General features: G+C 43.9%; 1 protein-coding gene and 1 long non-coding RNA gene across 4 annotated transcripts in view; one reads left to right on the top strand and one right to left on the bottom strand.

The window, feature by feature from the left end:
- Nucleotides 1-10,681, bottom strand: part of RAB27A (RAB27A, member RAS oncogene family) — a 71,078-nt gene extending 60,397 nt beyond the window's left edge. The window contains exon 1 of one of the 3 annotated variants that reach the window (XM_082448203.1): nucleotides 10,524-10,681. The gene's annotated coding sequence lies outside the window, so the exon portion shown is untranslated. Of the gene's footprint in view, nucleotides 1-493; nucleotides 702-10,523 lie in introns of those variants that run through there. The other 2 variants (XM_082448202.1, XM_082448205.1) reach the window with 2 other exon arrangements.
- LOC309654371 overlaps nucleotides 1-16,497 on the top strand; it is a 350,754-nt gene that overhangs the window by 40,816 nt on the left and 293,441 nt on the right. The gene's annotated exons all lie outside the window — the stretch shown is intronic.

Consider the following 16,497-nt stretch of genomic DNA (forward strand, 5'->3'; position numbering starts at 1 on the left):
GAATGAGGATCTCGGAGAGGATGGCTAGGGAATTTGCATTTATAACAAGATTCCCAGAAGACTCCTGATTGTGCATAAAAAGGTTTGAGAGCAGCTGCTCTATGGAGACAACAGACAGCAAAATGCACAACCATCGCTGGGCAAATAACCCAGAGGAAAGACCACGTTTAACCTCCATCAACCTCAGACTCCAAATCTGTAAAATAGGGATAATAATACCTACCTAGCAGGATGGTTGTGAGAATTAAATGAGACAACAGGTAAGAGCTTCCAGCACAGAGCCTCACATGCAGCAGGTGTTCAGCAAGTATTAACCCATCCCCCGCTTTCTTCTTGTGTAGCAGTCTAATGAAGATTTATAACAAAAGTCCCTATTTTGAACAAACTTCACCAAGGAAAGCAGATGGCTAGCTTAAGTTCTGCATGTTAATGAGTCACCAACTAAAAGGCCGAGGCCAGCTTCTTTAACCAATGGTTGGGTTGTAAAAAGTACCTGTGATGGTGGTTCTCAAGCTTGAGTGGGCATCAGAATCATCTGGATGGCTTGAAAATACAGACTGCTGGGCCATCTCCAGAGTGCCAGAATCAGTAGTTCTGGGCCAGGGCTGAGAATCTGCATTTCTAACAAGTTCCCGGATGGTGCTGGTGTTGCTGGTCTCAGAACCACACTTTGATCATCGCTCCACTAAAATCAGATTGTTCTGATAGTTTGTAATAAAAAAGGAAAACGATGCTAGATGCATTTCCTGTTTGACACCAGACTGGTTAGTTACATGTCAATAAAGAAAAAAGTAATAAACCCACAACTTCCAAGGCTGTGCCACCTCTGTCCCTGAGACTCTTTCTCACTACATTTTTCGAAAGGCGCAGAGAGAAGGCTGGGAGATTTGAGTACCATCTCCCAGCTCCCCAGGTGGGTGCCCCTGAGTGAGACAGGGGATCTCTTTGAACCTCTCAGTGTACTCACCTGGGAACAGAAGTGGGCTCAGTCACTGGTTCCCAAACCTGGCTGTGCACCATCCATCACTACAGCAGCATTTTAGATAAAACATGGATTCCCCAGCCTTAAAGCCAAGAATAGCAAATTAAAATCTCCAAAGGAGAGACTGAAAAACGTGTGGTTTTGCGTGTGTATTTTTTTTAGGTTTTTGTTTGTTTGTTTGTTTGTTTGTTTTAATATTTATTTGTCTGCACCGGGTCTTAGTTGTGGCACACGGGATCTTTGTTGCCGCGTGCGGGATCTTTAGTTGCGGCATGTGGGATCTAGTTCCCTGACCAGGGATCAAACCCAGGTCCCCTGCATTGGGAGCGCAGAGTCTTAGCCACTGGACCGCCAGGAAAGTCCCCGCGTGAGTATGTTTTAAATAAAAGTTCCCTGTGTGATTTTCATGGGCAGCCAGTTTTGAGGAACCATTCCCATGGTGATGTTTCAGGCCCCATCCAGCACTAAAGCTCTTGGACCTGTTTGATTTCTAAGTCCCTGTGTCTGAGTCTGTGCTTACCAAGTACTCTTGTCCTTTTATATTTGCTTCCCACAGAGTTTTTACCAGAGGAAGTGAGTACACTCGTCTTCAAAGAAAGGAATCTAGTCTGCTTAACAGTTGTGCTTTTCTCATGTATCAAACTGGCATTCCAGTTTTAGTTAAAAAAATAAAGTCCAGGACTTCCCTGGTGGCACAGTGGTTAAGAGTCCTCCTGCCAATGCGGGGACATGGGTTCGAGCCCTGGTCCGGGAAGATCCCACATGCTGCGGAGCAACTAAGCCCGTGCACCACAACTACTGAGCCCGCGCTCTAGAGCCCGTGAGCCACAACTACCGAGCCCACGTGCCACAACTACTGAAGCCTGCGCACCTAGAGCCCGTGCTCTGCAGCAAGAGAAGCCACCACAATGAGAAGCCCGTGCACTGCAAGGAAGAGTAGCCCCCGCTCACCACAACTAGAGAAAGCCCGCACACAGCAACGAAGACCCATCGCAGTCAAAAATTAATTAATTAATTAATTAATTTAAAAAAAAGAAACAGGTTTAAAAAATAAATAAATAAAGTCCAATGTAGGAAAAAATAGGAATTACATAGGACAATCTGTCAAGCAATCTTCTCTAACACCAACTCCCTAGTTACTCTATCATTCATTTATTACCTTAGCGTCTACCATGTGCCAGGCATTATTCTAGGTGCTAAGCATAGAGAGTTCACAAAACAGAAAAAGTCCCTGCTCTCATAGAGAGAACAATTCAGCAGGAAGACACAGACATAATAAGTGAACACAGAGGTAAAATAATTCCAAATAGTACTAAGTCCTGTGAAGACAATAGTGTAATAATAGGGTAGAGACTACTTTCAACAGAGTGATCAGGGATTACTCTGCTGCCAGGGACCAGCCAGGCGAGGATCTAGAGAAAAGAATTATAGGCAAGTGTAAAGGCTCTGAGGAAGGAAAGAACTTGGCATTTTTAAGGGACAGAAAGGAAGTAGAGGAGGCTGAAAGACGGGGGCACAGGGATGAACTGAGGTCAAGGAGGTCAACAGGGCTCAGAACACGGAGACTCTTCCAGACCACGGTTAGAACATTTGGATCTTACACCAACTGCAGTGGGAAGTGACTGAGGAATTTTAAACAGAAGAAGGATACGATCTGATTTACATTTTTTAAAGATCACTGGCTTTGTGTGAGGAATGGGTTATGGGTGGCAAAGAACGGCACCAGAAAAGCAGCAGGGACTTCCCTGGTGGTCCAGTGGTTAAGACTCCACGCTTCCACAGCAGGGGGTGCAGGTTTGACCCTGAGCCGGGGAACTAAGATCCCACATGCTGCATGGTGTGGTCAAAAAAAAAAAGAAGAAGAAAAGCAACAGTACAGGCAAAAAAATGATGGTGGCCTTTAACTGGCAGCTGGCACACAGCCATAGCAGACAATCAGATATTTCTGGACTGCTTTAACATAGGGGAAAATCATTAATATACTTGCTTCAATTCCTGTGATATTTTAGAAGAGTTCAAGGAAGAGACACTGCTGGTTACAATTAAGAAACATTAGCACAGGGGCATAGAAAGAACCAGCAGACCTGTCTTCTAGAACCGTCTCTGCCATCAATTTGTCATGTGACCTTGGGGACCGCTCTGAACCTCTGAGGTGGAGGGGAGGCTGGGCTCCCTTGTTTCTAAGGTGCCTACCAGCCCTTAAATTACACGATGCCGTAAGTGTAACAAGTGAGGTTTCCTTATCTGGGTGGCAAAATGGGCTGCTGACTCAGGGTTGGGGTTTTTGCTGTTGACTTTTAATCTCCCAGAGAGGCTCTAGCTAAGCAGGAAATGGGGTGTTAATGAAGAAACTGGCCAGTCCTACTATTTCCTTGGGAAACTCTGAGGTCTGTGGCACCTCTGGCACAAGGGTACGGTGGCTAGCTGGCAATCTGTGGAGCACACACTCCCGGGCAGCTGAGAGCTCGTCAGGCCGAGGGGCTGAGGGCCCCATCTCTGAGGAATTCAGGGGCCAAGCCTTCAGTCACAGCACTCCCTGCGGCCCTTCTGGCAGCCTTCCACCTGCGCTGAATCACACGGCAGCCAGGCCCTGCCGCCCGGCTCTCACTTCCTGCTGGCAGGCTCTCCCCACAGCATCCACTCCCTCAGATGGTCCACCCTGGCACCTTGGTGAGGACCTCACTCCATGGTCCCTGAGGGCAGGGTTCTCAGTCCCAACTGCCCATCAGCATCCCTGGTGGGGATTAAAAACGATATACACATATAGATGCCTGGGTCCTACTTCACATTTAATGACTTAGAATTGGGGTGAGGGAGAGGTTAGAAAGGCAAGAGTGGTGGAGTTAGGCTTAGTTAACTTTACATGATGGAGAGAATGTGGAACTCAGGAAACTGCACACCAGAGAGGTTCAATGATGTGTCTAACACAGGGTTTCTCAGCCTTGGCCCTACTGACATGGTGGGCAGGACTGACCCTTTGCCATGAGGGGCTGTCCTGTACATTGTGGGATGTTTAGAGGCACCCCTGGTCTCTACCCACTAAATGCCAGCAATAGTTCCCCCGGTGTGACAACCAGACATGTCTCTAGACATTGCCCGGTGCCCTCTGCGGGAGGAGGGAGTCGGAACCAGCCCAATTGAGAACGCTGGTGTAATATGACTTAGTTAATTATTGGCAGTGTTAGAAACTAAAAACCAATCCACTAATTCCTGCCTGTGTTGGTTCCTCCACATTCCAGCAGGAGCTGTGGAACACAGGGATGAGTCACTCCCTGAAGAAATACCACAACCCACTTCAGGGCCCTCTGTGCCTAAGCGGAGTGGGGGCAATGGAGAATTGACCTTGTCCCTGACGAAGGAAGCCCAGCCTGGAACAGCCGGCAGCTTGTTTGGCCACATTTGGTCTCCAGTATCTGACTAGAGGGACGATACCTTATCTTTTCAAGGGCTGCTGGACTTTTTTACTCATGCCTGGGGTTGCTCCCTTGCAGTGGTGAGATTCATTATGAAAACGATTCACACATTGCAGGGAACAAAGAAATCCCGACCACAACCATGGATTATATTTTAAAATTCTCAGGTGTATGTCTCATTCCTTCCCGTATTAGGGCTAGTACAGCAAGAATTTAAACAATACCGTACCATAAGTTTTACTAGCTGATTGAGACCCTGTCTTTGTTGCAAATGATACAAACGTACAGGAGAGAAGTAACCATCAAATGAGACTTGACCAGCTGCCCATGTGGTGGGATCAGAGCAAGACAGATGAGCAGCAGTTAATAAGAACGAACAGATTTTTCAGTCTCTTGGCAACCGATTTTATTGTTTTGCTTTGACCTGGCAGCTGGTAAGGCTTTATATGAATTAATCAACAAAGCTATGAAAAAACAGGATTAGTGGCTCTGAAATGTGGTATTCTCGTGGCAGTCAGAGGAAGCATATTCGTTTTCAAGACTGCTTTCTCAAATAAGTACAAATAACTTTAGAACAGTAAGAAAATAACCCAGTGTTTTAAGAGGACACATCTCTAAAGAGGAAGTCACATATACCTATCTACTGCGTTGGTCCTTACCATGTAGCTTCCATATTTATTCTACCAAAATACAAAAGGATACGCAGTATCAAAGGAATAGGCCACACAAAGCAAGTGACTTACAGTGAGACAGTACTTGGTGGCTGTGGGATTATTCTCAGCAAGTCTTCCTAAATCAAAGCATCTTACAATGAACACTCAAAGGTGACAAAAATATTAACCAGACCTTAAAAGGAATAAAAACACATGGAAAGACAGGCTTTCTGGCTTTCTGGCATCACCACAGGAATACAACCAATGGTGGCTTAAAACAGTCCTGTGGTTCTCAGAGAAAAGACAAGGGTATCCATGAGGATGGCTTTGCCTGCCACATAACGGATCTAGAGACTGGAAGGACGGCAGGATAATGGAGCAATCATGGGAGGGTGGCAAAAGAAGTGATTAAAGGTCAGCACGAACACATAAGCAACTCACACATGATCTCTTCAGGGAAGACATTATGTAGCAGACCAACCACTGGACCCAGAGTTCCGGTTCTGGCTCTGCTACTAACTGTGTGATCTTAGAAAATGACTTAACATCTCTGGATAAAAATTTCCTTAACTACCAAACACTAGAGTAAGACAATCTTCTACTTCCTTCTAGTTCTAATACTCCTTGAGTTTATAAGCCCTCTCCTTCCTTAAGATGGACACATGTGCAATCACCAAAGTGAGCCACAGCTCAGTCGTTCTTTGGACATTATCATGATCAATGCATTCCCTGTGCATAAACCTAGGTTTACCAAACCAGGGTTACCAGATTAGATCCAAGACAGCAGTTGATTTTGCCTTTCATAAAAACAACTAATTTTTTAGCAAAAGTATGTCCCAGATATTACATGGGACATACTTATAGTAAAATATTAGTTGTTGGTCATCCAAAATGCAAATTTCTTTTTTATTTTTTTCCAATTTGCTAAATCTGGCACCCTACCTCTGACCCCACGTTTAAAGTTCAATTTCAAGACTCAGAAGTCTGATTTCATATTTGTGGGTGGCTGAGGCACTAAATGGGAGCATGGCTGAGGCACTAAATGGGAGGCCTTCTCATGGGTAACATACACAGAGGCAAAAAACAAAACAAAAACAGGCAAGGAAGAATAACTTTCAGCATTTCTTTTGAGTAAGTGAGGCATCAAGTTTTATTTAACAGTAAGTGAAATATGAGTGTTAGTAGACCTCAATCATAGAAGAAAAAGAATGTGGTGTACTGCACGGCCAGACAGGAGGCCTAAACAAGCTGCATGCTCACAGCTCCACACCTCTCACCCTCTGGACATAAAGTTAATTACAAACCCTTTATCTCTTCCTCCAACTCAGTGCTCATGTCTGCTCCCAAGATAATCAGCTTAAGGGAAACCAGACCATAAACTGGAACTTCCTGACCAAGAGGCAGAGGAATAAATATGATCCAAGCAAAACCTGCACACAGCATAAAAAGTGAAGGCAGTGAAAGGGAAAAATTCCTCTCTTCAGAAGGCAATCTTGTTCGAACAATGGCAAGACAATCTTGCTGCCTAGGGGCTCACTTTTTTTTTTTTTTTTATTGTGAGCCAGCTTTATTGAGGCATAATTGACATATAAAATTGTAAGATTATTTAAAGTGTATATCATGGTGATTTGATATACATACACATTGTGAGAGGGAGTCTCCCACCCATCCAGTTAATTACGGGCTCACACTTTAAATATGTGAGCCCTGTTTTGTTTTTCAGGTGGTATCAAGCCTATTCTAATTTATCAGAGAGGAAAAAAAAAAAAATATATATATATATATATATATATACATATATATATATTCCATGTATGTAAAAATAATCCTTTTTCATAGTTTGTAGTGAAGATATACACAGGGCACATTCCAAGGTAAGTTTAAATAACAATAGGCTAGTTCAGTTTTTTAAATAATTTTTAATTTTTTTAAAAATTAATTTTTAATTTAATTTTTAAATAAAGACTGATTACTATGCTGTCTGGGCCAGTTAATTCAATTCTCACTGAGAGAGGTCCGCAGGAAACCCCTCTCAACTGTGGCCAATATTGATCTCACAGGAGCAGCAGGATGAGGTAGACTAAGACAAGATACTTATATCTATACATTAAGAAAAATTAAATATATGGACTAGAGGTTTCTAATGAGGAAAACAAATCCAAGTTTATTCATTAACTTATGGGTACATTCAGCAAGAGTTTACTGAACACTTCTTTTTTTGTCTATGATAGCTTGCAGTATAGGACTCACAAAGGAGCTAAAGCCAGTGCTCTGCCTCCAGGATATTACAATCTACTCATGGACATGAGGCCACGTACACATACTCAGTTGACAGTCTAAAGTCGTTACGTCATTAAAGGCCAAAATGAGTCTCAGAATTGGCCATTTCAGTTAGAAGTCAGAAAAAGATTAAATTCACTGTACTGCAAAATATTCATTAGGAAATGAAATTCCATTTTCTCAAATTTCCAAGGGATTTCACTCTCTCCCTAGATCAGCACAAGAGACCGAATCACTGGAGACAGATGCTGAATGCCCCCACCCAGTCTGCCCAGGCTACAGAGAAGAGGTCTCCCCACTGCCACGGTGGGAAGGACCCAAAGTCCTCACCTTTCTGCTTGTTTGACCTTTCCCTTTCCAAGGAGGGTAAGGCCATTATCTTGAGGAAAATAGGAGGAGAGGAGAGGAGAGATTTACGAGTTGCGGTGTAGCTATGGACATTGCTTCTCGGATAAAGTGGGAAGAAGAGTGAGAAAGAAATAGCAGAGTGATCCCCATTTCTCAGCCTCTCATTCCCTTTTCATTCACTCAACATGATTTTTTAGGGCTTAGTATGTGCCAGAAACCATTCTAGGTGCTATGCCCACCACAGTGAACAAGACAAATTCCTGACCTTCATGGAGCTTGTATTCCACCAATGGGAGATAGATGTTGTGTACAAAATCTGTGTGTGTGTGTGTGTGTGTGTGTGTGTGTGTGTGTGTGTGTGTGTGATGACAGTAAGTGCTATAAATACTCGAAAGAAAAATAAGGCAAGGGAAAGGGGAAGAAAATGATGGGGCAGGGCGGGGGTGGGGGGTGATGGATGCTATTTTAGACGGGATGGTACAAGAAGGCATCTCTAAAGAAATGACTTTTGATTTGAAAGAAATGAGTGAGTAAGCTGTGCAGACTTTTGAAGGAAGAACATTCCAGGCAGAGGAAACAGCAAATACAAAGGTCCTGAGGCGTGGCTGAAGCAGAGTGTGAAAAGAGGGGAGTAATAGAAGATGAAGCCCCCCACACCATGTAAGGGGACTGCAGGCCACAGCAAGGACTTTGGTTTCCTTCTGAGATAAAAAGCCACTGGAGAGCTTTGAGCACCGGAGTGAGAGACATAATTGACTCTGGCTGCTGCATTGAGAACAGACTGTAGAGTGGTGAGGGTGGAAGCAGAGTGGCCCTGTAGGAGGCTTTTGAGTAATCCAGGCGACAGAAGTGAAAGGAACTTGGTGGAAGCAATGGAAACTGTGGAAATTTCCTATCCTAGGTATAGACTCAAAATAGAACCAATGAGATTTGCTGAGGGACTAGATGTGGAGTGTGAGAGAAAGAAAAGAATCAGGGGTGACCCTGGGGTTTTTAGCCTGAGCACCTGGAAGAGTGAAGTTGCCATTATCTGAGACAGGTGAGACTAAGCGAAAGCGGGTTTGGAAGAGGAAAATCAAGAGTCTGGTACCTAGAGACTGTTGCCCACTTCAAGACCCTTATATCTCTTTTAAAACCAAGGCAACAGAAATTGAGAAGCTGATCTTAAATTTCATATGGAAATTCAAGGAACCCAGAATAGCCAGAACAGTCTCAAAAAAGAAAAGTGGGAGGACTCACACTTCCCGATCTCAAAACTTACCATGTACATAGCTAATAAAGAGGAGAGTATGACACTAGCGTAAGGATAGACATACAGATCAGTGGAGTAGAACTGAGTCTAGAAATAAACCCTCACATTTACAGTCAGTTTATTTTCAACACAGGCACCAACAGCATTCAAAGGGGAAAAAAATACTCTTTTCAACAAATGGTGCTGGGAGAAGCGGATGTCCATATGCAAAAAAATTAAGTTAGACCCCTACCACACACCATATACAAAAATTAACTTAAAGTGAGTCAAAGATGGAAATGTAAGAGCTAAAACTATACAACTCTTAGAAGAAAACATAGGCATAAATCTTCATGGCTTTTAGATTTGATACCAAAAGCAGAGCAACAAAAGAAAAAATAAATTAATTGTACTTCATCAAAGTTAAAAATCAAGGCAGGCCATGGAAATTAAGGAAGGGAGGGAGTAAGGAAGAAAGAATAAAGGAAAGGAAGAAAGTAGGAATGAAAACTAACATAAAATACAGAAAAGAATGATGGTCAGTCAAGTTTTTTCAGCACTACATTAACCTTTCTTCATTTGTAACCGTCTGCAGAAATTCTGTTTTCCAGACTGTTTTCTCCCTACAGCAAGTTTCTAAGAAGGTTAAAATAAATAAATAAATAAATGGAACAAGAACAGTGAAGCACCAACAAATTATATCACCAATAATTATAGAAAATTTATGCAGCATAACACTACTCCCCCTTCCAACATCTGAATGATGAGCTGACCCAAAAGTGATAATCTATCCAGCAGGAAAAAATAGCTGGTAGCCCACAGAGGTAAGAAAGAGGACCCCCTGGCAGGAGATTAGGATGCCTTGTGGCCCGCAGGAGCCGAAATGCTGGGAAGGTGAAGTCAAGGGCTCACAAGATTTCCTTCACTTAAGGCCTGACTTTGCTTAATCGGTGATCTATTGGGACAGAGGTAAAAGCTTTGGCAATAGTTACCGAAACGAGTCATCACATCAGCCCTACCACCAGTCAAGACCCGAGGGCCTGGCTGCCTGGTAGGGTTTTCTGTCTGACTGGCAGGGAAAGAGAGAACTCTCTCCTACCCGGGCAGTTTGTCCGTCCAGACCCTCACCAGCAAAGATGTCAAGACCTTAAATCATTCAACCGACAACAAAGGGAGGGAGGAAAGAACGGCGGGGGGCTGGGGGGCGGAGGGGGGGCGTGCAGGAGGTCTGGGACCTTCCTCCTCTCCTGCCAGAGAAGTTTCCTTCCTCCCACCCCGAGATGGGGAGCCTCGCACCTGGATGCCGCCCGGAGGTGACCTCAGCCCCGTCCCAACCTGGGACTCCATCTCATCAGCACCTCGCCCAAGCTGACCCCCACCCCCGTCACTGTCATCGCGGGGTCTGTGCTGAGGGCCTGGGAGAAGCAAAGCAGCTTTTCTGGTGGGCTCAGCTGCCCACAGGCGGGGAGAGAAGGAGCTGCAGCTCCACCCCCCGCCCCAGGGCCGGACCCTGCGCCCGCCCGCTCCGTCGCTCAGCCCCGCGGGGTGACTGGAGCCTCCCGGAGCCCCGGGCCTGAGCGCGCCTCCCCCGCCCGCGCCCGCGCCCGCCGCCTCACCTGCTCCGCCCGCGGTCCCCACGCCGCTCCTTCTGCGCGCGCTGCGTCCACCCGCTGACGGCCTTTTTTGGGTCCTCGGCGGGTATTTTCCGTCGGGCCCCACATCACTTCCCGTAAAGGAGAGCGAGGTGGGGGCGGGACCTCCTCTCCACCCTCCACCTCCCGCTTCCTCCTGTCACCTCGGCGAGCACCCCCGCCCAACTCGGCGAGAGCGCTTTGCGGGCGCCCTCCCCGCGCGCCGCCCCCAGCCCCGCCGCACCTGCCAAGCAAAGGCCCCATTCGCCTCTTTTTAGTCCAAGTTGGGTCTCCACTGCCGCTTCCTGGAAGGCGCGAAACCTTAGGGGGTTGTTTTCGTTCTGAGACACAGTGGTGACACTTACAAACTGCCACGGGATCGGGCACTGCAAGGTATAGTTTGGTGCCTCTCGCCAAACCTGCTCCCCTAAAAGCCATTTTCTAAAGGTGTTTTCCAGGGCAGCAGGTCGGTGTGTCCACCTTGCAGCCAGAGGTGCTGAGCGGCTGCAAAGTCAGCCCTGCACGCGGTTCCTGAGGCCCGGGGGCGCTCCAGCTCACAGTGCCCCCTTGGTCCGGCTCCCCAGGGACCGGATCCGCGCTGGGCATCCGGCTCTGCCACTGTCCATCCCGCCCCGCCAGCTCCTCACTCGGGGGGCCTGGACATGGCCTTCCTGGAGTGAGAGAAAGCTCTGGGGTTCTTGAAAATGACCGTGGGAAGGGGGGGCGGGGGGAGAGTAGTAGGATTCTGGCAGGAAAAAATATATTTCTGGAAGGAAATGACAAACGAGGTCTCTACTCTTACAGTCTAGTTCAGATTATAAAATCGCTCTCAGTTAAATTTCCGAGGATTAGAGCAATTCGTTAAAAAAAAAAAAAAAAAAAAAAAGCAAAGTACAGCACTTGTAGCCCCTGTAAGGAGACATCTGCGAGCCTTTGCTGCCCCCCAGCGGCTTCCTTCTCTCAGTGCCGACGGTTTTGTGGGGGCCGCTTGGACCTGTGGCTGTTGGGGCCACCAGGTTCCCACTGAGAGGCAGCCAAATTCTCCTCCAGTGGCCTGGGGGTCTGAACAGTGGCTTTTGGGCCTGCCCCGTGGGCTTTCAGGCAAAGCACTTCTGAACCAAATAATTCTACTTCTAAGCAAAAGAAAATGACTGGAAGCCCTAGTCTACTGTCTCTTACTATCTGTTCTATCTCACTGATTCTTCTTGCACCACAAATTCCAGCTTTCTCAGGGCGACCTGCCCAACTCCATCATTCTTTCAGTCTATAACTACTCACAGTTTGCACTACAGTACAATTATCTTCTCAGATTCACATATAGGATGAACCATATGAAATTGTCAAATATTGAATATACATTCAATTTAATAGTTCCAAATATAACACAGTCATCTCAAAGTTAGGGATAACAGATTTCACCATAGGGTGATGCTTTCAAGGGATGTTTCCCAGGGAAGAGAAAGGCCATCAAACTGTTGCTGATGGAAGTTAGGACAGGAAAAGTAGCCCGATGTTCATGTGTAAAGGAAGTCTTGGGAGTCACTGATCAGCTAAGATCTGGGGGGCCAACAATGCAGCAACCGCTAATGGCTCATATAAGGAGAGCTCCCCCTTCAGCCCTCCCCACTCCTGCAGCCAGGCAGGGCTGTCACCAGGAGTTTACCAGGCAGGAGATCAGAAAATAGCGATGCTGTGGCCCATTCGTCATCACCCATTCATTCATTTCATTCAGTGAGTCAAGCACTGTGTTAGGTACAGGAGAGGCAATAGTGAACGACGTAAATTGGTCCCTGCTCTCAGGGATCCTGCCCTCAGAGAAACCAAGTTAACTCCAGTGCAGTGAGATACGATTCTTGATAAGGGAAGTTAAAGAGTGTAACTGGAACACAGATAAGTGACACCAAGTCAAGACTTCCCAGAGATAGTGATGTATAGATTCAGAAGGATGAATAAGAGGGGAAAGTGAGAGAGGAGAGAATTTTAGGAAAGAGAGCAGAGGAATGGTATGGAGACGAGAATGAGATATTGGAGCAACTGAAAGAAGTTCGGAGAGCTGAAAAACTGAGTGGAAGAAAGCAATCAAATAAACTGCAGAAATGAGCAGAGGCTGGAATATGAAGAATCCTGGAACGCTTATAATAATATTAGCTAACATTTATTGACCATTTACTCTGAATCAGCCAATATGCTAAGAACTTTACATATATCACCTCATTTACTTCTCACAATTGCCCTATAAAATAATCACTATTCTTGTCCCCATATTACAGATGAGGAAACTGAGCCTTTAAGGGATTAAGCAACTCAAGTTCATATAGCTAATAAGTGGCAAAGCCAGGACCAGAACTTAGAACCCATTTTCTTAATGGCTATAAGGCGAAGAATGGGCTGGGGAGGCCAATTAGCATGCTGAAGTCCAAGTGAGGGATAACAGTGATCTGGTTTAAGGCAGTGGCCCTGAGAATGAAGATGAATGGACAGATTTGAGATACTTAAGAGAGTGAATCAAGAAGACTTTGTTAGGGACTTTCCTGGAGGCGCAGTGGTTAAGAATCCACCTGCCAACGCAGGGGACACGGGTTCAATCTCTGTTCCGGGAGGATCCCACATGCCGCGGAGCAACTAAGTCCATGCGCCACAACTACTGAAGCCCGCACGCCTAGACCCTGTGCTCTGCTGCAAGAGAAGCCACCGCAGTGAGAAGCCCATGCACCGCAACGAAGAGTAGCCCCCCGCTCGCCACAACTAGAGAAAGCCCACGCGCAGCAACGAAGACCCAGCTCAGCCAAAAATAAAAATTAATTAATTAAAAAAAAAAAAAAGAGGAAGACTTTGCTGTAGGGGGTGAAGAAGAGGGAGGAATCCATGGAGATGCCCAGATTTCTGGTTTGGGCAACTAGGAACCCCTGAGCAAAAGGAAGAAAGCAACAGGGAAGGAGAGTGAAACAGGCAATAATAAACAAGTTTAGGACACTTCAACTCTGACATACCAGCACCAGCAGAACATCCAAGTGAAACTGTTTAGTATGTAGTTGAATAAGTTGGTCTGAAGCACAGAAGACGTGAACTGGAGCTATTACCAAGGGGACTCAAAGACATGAGAGGCAATGAGCTAGTCTAGAAAATGTGCTGAGAGGGCAAAGAGGGAGCTTGGTGCAGAACCTAGAGGATCACTCAGTATTTAAGGCATGGGCAGAGGAAATCCAAAAAGGAATTTGAGAAAAGTGTGTCCAGAGGAAAACAAAGAGAGAAAGTTATTACAGAAACTAAGTATATTAAACCCATCTTGTGCACCAGTTCAAAATCCTCCCCACACCACTTCTTACTCCAGCCACAGAACTGGTCACAGTACCCCTCTTGCTTCCAGCTCTGGAGCTTCTCTGACACTGCAGGCTGCTGCTTGAAACATGCAGAGTCCCAGCTCCAGTCACATTAATAGGATTGAAATTGGAGGTATCAGTACAAACTCATGATTTTTAATATGGAGAAATAGAGTTACATATAGATATGTATTAAGTATATATTTTCCAGCTCCATCTGCTAAGAGGTCCTAGAAGCAAGTATATCATAGTAGCTATGAACACACTTAGCACTCAGATCTTGATTTCTAAATACCCTTTTCCAATAAAAGGAACCAAAGACATGATCTTTTATATATAAAGTCCTAAATAATCTACAAAAAAACTATTAGCGCTAATAAATGAAATATGCAAAGATGCAGGGTGCAAGATCAATACACAAAAATCAGTTGTATTTCTATACACTGGGAATGAACAATCAAAAAAGGAACTTTTAAAAAAAAATCCTGTTTATAATAGCAACAAAAAGAATAAAATACTTAGGAGATGTAGGATTTATACACTAAAAACTACAAAACACTACTGCAAGAAATTAAAGAAGACTTAAATAAATGAAAAGATATACCATGTTGTTGGACTGGAAGACATAATATTGTAAAGATGGCAATACTCCTCAAAGCAATCTGTAGATTCAATGCAATCCCTATCAAATTCAACATTATTTTTGCAGAAAAGGAAAAGCCCCCAAAAAAATCCTGAAAAAGAATAAAGTTAATTCACACTTCCTGATTTCAAAACTTAATACAAAAGTGCAGTAATCAAAACAGTGTGGTATTGGTATAAAGACAGAGATATAGATGAGTGGAATGGACTTGAGGGTCCAGAAATGAGCCCATAAAACTATAGCCAATTGATTTTCAAAAAGAGTACCAAGACCATTTGATGGGGAAAGAACAGTCTCTTCAACACATGGTGCTGGGAAAATAGATATTCACATGTAAAAGAGTGAAGTTGGACCCTTTCCTCACACCATATATAAAAATTAACTCAAAATAGATCAAAGACCTAAATCATAAGAACTAAAACTATAAAACTCATAGAAGAAAACATAGGCAGAAATCTTCATGACCTTGGATCTGGCAATGGTTTCTTACATGTGATAGCATTAGCATAAGCATAAGCAACAAAAGAAAACTGTATTAGACTTGATCAAAATTTAAAATTTGTTCACATCAAAGGATACTCTCAAGAGAGTGAAAACACAACCCACAGAATGGGAGCAAATATTTGCAAACCATATACCTGATAAGAATATAGTATCAGAATATATAAAGAGCTCTTACAACTCAACCACAAAAAGACAATCCAATTAAAAAGCAGGCAAAGGACTAAAATAGACATCTCTCCAAAGAGGATATAAAAGTGGCCAACAACCACATGAAAAGATGTTCAATGGCATTAGTCATTAGGGAAATGCAAATCAAAACCATAATGAGATACCACTTCATACCCACTAGGTAGGCCGTAACATTTTTTTAAAAAAGAAAAGACAAGTAACAAGTGTTAGCGAGATACAGAGAAACTGGAACCTTTATACGTTGCTGGAGGGAATGTAAAATGATGTAGTCACTTTGGGAAACAGTTTGGCAGTTCTTCAAAAAGTTAAACAGAGAATCGCCATATGTCCCAACAAGTTTATTCCTAGAAATATGCCAAAAGAACTGAAAACAGGTATTCAAACAAATACTTGTACATAAATGTTCATAGCAGCACTACTCCAAAAGGTTCCAAAAGGTGGAAACAATCTAAACATCCATCAATCTATGAATGGATAAAGAAATTGTGGTATATCCATACAATGGAATATTACTTGGCCACAAAAAGGAGGCACTAATACTTGTTACAACATGAATGAAACTTGAAAGTATACTAAGTAAAAGAAGCTAGTCACAGAAGGTCACATACTGTATGATTCTATTTATATGAAACATCCAGAAAAGGTAAATCCATAGAGACAGAAAGCAGACTGGTTGCCAGGGCTGTGGGGAAGAGGAATAGGGAATGACTGTTTACTGCACATCATCCTTTTGGGGTGATGAAAATGTCCTGGAACTCGACAGAAGTGATAGTTTCACAACACTGTGAATGTACTAAATGCCACAGAATGATATGCTTTAAAATGTGTTATGTGATTTTGTTTCAATTTTTAAAAAAGAACCAAACTCCTAGAGTCAAAGCTTGGTCTAAGAAAAGGATGAGCCAGAAAGTAAAGAAGTACTCAGAGAATGACAAGGACATAACAAAAGGACACAGGACCCATCTGGGGGAGGATTATTCCTCAGCTAAGAGCTTGCTTATTTTAACTGGGACTGTCAATATATTTTTGTTTATAAGCTACATTAACAAAACTTACCTTTCAAAAATGTCCACTGTGAATGTCAAAGTATATTCTTGAGTATTTTATACCTAGTTGTAAACTTTTTTAAGAAGTCTTATTTACACTTGTTAAACTACAAAATTATCTTCAGAAAATGCTTAAACATTACATTTCATATTTGAAATAAACATTTATTAAAAAAAAAAAAAAGAATACAGGAGCCAGCTTGAAAGGACTCCAACCAGCCAAATCTGGGACAATTTGAACATGTAGTGATTGTCAG

This window comes from Balaenoptera physalus (genome assembly GCF_965194825.1).
Source record: "Balaenoptera physalus genome assembly, chromosome: 2".
NCBI classification, from domain to species: domain Eukaryota; kingdom Metazoa; phylum Chordata; class Mammalia; order Artiodactyla; family Balaenopteridae; genus Balaenoptera; species Balaenoptera physalus.